A 3,036-nucleotide genomic window follows, 5' to 3' on the forward strand; every position below is an offset into this window, starting at 1 on the left:
CATGTCTTTGTTTCTTTGCAGTAGAACTTTTTTTTTGGTGGGGGGGTTCAGTCATGGACCTGAATTCTGGGCCTGGGCACTGTCCCTCAGCTAACTCAAGGCTAGTCCTCTAACAATTGAGCCACAGCTCCACTTCTGGCTTATTTTTGCTTATGTGGTGCTGAGAAATTGAACCCGGGCCACATGCATGCAAGGCAAGCACTCTAACACTGAGCCACCTTCCCAGTCCCTGGAGTAGAACATGTTTAAAACAACGTTATTTCCTTTTTTTCTATGCTGGCCTTCAAATGGCACATTATTTATTTTTTTTTTAAAGTTTATTCTTTATTGTGAAAATACTGTACAGAGGGGTAAAAATTACATGGGCAAGATAATGAGTACATTTCCTATCAAGCTTTGTAGCCTCCTCCTTTGTTGTCCCTTCCCATCCCTTCCCAGCCTCCCCCCACCCCCCACCTAATCCTCCCCCTTTTCGACATGACAACTTGTACTTCTCATTGTTGCAATGGGTCCACCTGTATCCTTATTTAAACGACTTTTTTTTCCCTTTCCCCTTCATAAATTATACCGATATCAATTACAGTGAAAGCAGGATTTATACTGTGGGGGAGGGACTTACGAAGCAACAAAGGAATAATCTTATAAATGCGGTAGAAACAAATGCATGAAAGAAAAAAAAACATTTAAATACATATCTTAGGGTTCATTTTCCTAACATCACATTATCTGACCTTTTATGTTTGACTCATACATATACTAGATATTGCAAATAAGGGAAACCATGGGACCTATGTTTCTTTGGGCTTGGCTTACTTCACTAAATATAAATTTTTCCAAGTCTTTCCATTTCCTAACAAATAGGGAAATGTCATTCTTTCTGACGGAGGCATAGAATTCCATTGTGTATATATGCCACATTTTCTTGATCCATTCATCTACTGAGGGGCATCTGGGTGGGTTCCATATCTTGACTGTGGTAAATAATGCTGCTTTAAACATAGTTGTGCTGGTAGATTTAGCGTGGTCTTGTTTGTAAATATTTGGGTAAATGCTCAAAAGTGGGATTGATGGGTCATAGGGGAGCTCTATGTGGAGTCTTTTGAGGAACCTCCATACTGCTTTCCAAAGTGGTTGAACAAGTTTACACTACCGTCTGTCCACATCCCCTCTAACATCTGTTGTTTTTAGAGTTCTTGATTTTTGCCATTCTAACTGGGATAAGGTGGTATCTCAATGTTGTTTTGATTTGCATTTCTTTTATGGCTAGGGAGGTTGAGCATTTCTTCATGTGTCTATTGGCCACCCTTCTTTCTTCTTCAGAGAAGTTTCTCTTTATATCTTTGGCCCACTTATTTATAGGGCAGTTGTTTCTTTGAGGATTTGTTGTTGGAGATTTAATTTTTTGAGTTCCAAGTATATTTTAGATATGAGACCCTTGTCCATTGTATGGCTAATGAAGATCTTCTCCCAATCCGTGGCCTTTCTATTGTTCTTGCAAGCTATGTCCTTTGCCATGCAGAAGCTCTGCAACTTCTTGCAATCGCATTTGTCCAAACTTTCTTTGATTTGTTGTGCTTCCGGGTCTCTATTAAGAATATTTAGGCCTACGTCAAGGAGACTTAGGGTTTCTCCTCTTCCATCCTGTAATGTTTCCAGAGTGTCTGCTTTGATTCCGAGGTCTTTGATCCATTTGGAGTTGATTCTGGTCCAGGGTGATAGATAAGGATCTAGCTTTAGTTTTCTACAAGTAATTAACCAATTTTGCCAGCACCATTTACTGAAGAGGTTGTCTTTCTTCCATTCTATTTTTTTTAGCTCCCTTATCGAAGATTAGATGGCTATAGGTATGTAGGTTCATTTCTGGGTTTTCAATTCTATTCCATTGGTCCTGAGGTCTGTTCTTGTGCCAGTACCAAGCTGTTTTGATTACTATGGCTTTATAGTAGAGTTTGAAATTTGGTATTGATATTCCTCCAGCAGCGTTCTTTCCGTTGAGGAGCGTTTTTGTTGTTGCAATTGCTGTTGCAATCCGAGTTCAGTTGGGGTGGTTGCAGGCTGGGCTGGGCGGTGGTGGCTCTGTGTGATTCTCTTCTGTCTCTGCCTCTGTTGAAGCTGTCGGGTCCACAGTGTCCACGCTCAGGCAGATTCTGCGCGAGTTATGTGCATGCAGTTTCCTGTGTCTCTGCGACCCTGGCAGGCCCCGCCAGGTTGTCCCAGTCAGAGGGTCTGACACCAGTACCTCAGGCAGCTTCTGCATGAGTGATCAGAAGGCTGCCCTCTGTGTCTTTGCAACCCTAGCGGCCCACACCAGGTCGTTGCAATCGGCGGGTCTGACACCAGTACCTCAGGTGGCTTCTGTGCTATCTGCAGAAGCTCCCTTTGTTGTGCTGCCAGTGCTGGTCGGCTTTGGCGGGATGGAGCTTCTCTGCTTGGATGGAGAGTGAGGGGTGGGTGTAGGATCTTTGTGTAGACTCCCTGCTGGTAGATTTCTCTATTTGTGGCGATCAGTGGGTCTGTAAACTGGTACCTCAGGCGGCTTCTGCCGGTGTTCTGCAGGCAGCCCCCACTGTCTCTGGGACTCCGGCAGCCCCCGCCAGGCTGGCTGGCCACAGCTTGGCATGCTGCCGTGTGGCCAGTGAATGTTGGGGGAGGGGTCTTCGCTCTTCTCTGTTCTCAAATTCTTCTTTTCCTCTTTTTCTTTTTTGTTGTTTTCCACCTCCTGTTTTTCTCTGAGTGTCCGTCTTTTTGTTGTTGTCAGTCTCTTAGGTAGATTAAGCGTTGGAACTCAAACTCTCTTTTTGGTTGGGAAGAGCTTTGGTGTTTCCCTACTGCCTTGTCGCCAACTTTGTCCTTTTCTTATACAGGAAAACACAAGTTAACTTGAACTTTGTCAATCCTCTGTGTTCCATTCCTCTCCTAGGATCAGTTTCCACATCCAGTAACAGTTACTTCTAAGAACAATCGATGGTGCTGCTTGAGGTATAATGAATGTTTTCTGGTTTCACCGAAATAACACAAGGACGCCTTTGGATATGA

The sequence above is a fragment of the Dipodomys spectabilis genome, unplaced genomic scaffold (genome assembly GCF_019054845.1).
Source record: "Dipodomys spectabilis isolate Male_0828 unplaced genomic scaffold, ASM1905484v1 ptg000276l, whole genome shotgun sequence".
NCBI lineage: Eukaryota > Metazoa > Chordata > Mammalia > Rodentia > Heteromyidae > Dipodomys > Dipodomys spectabilis.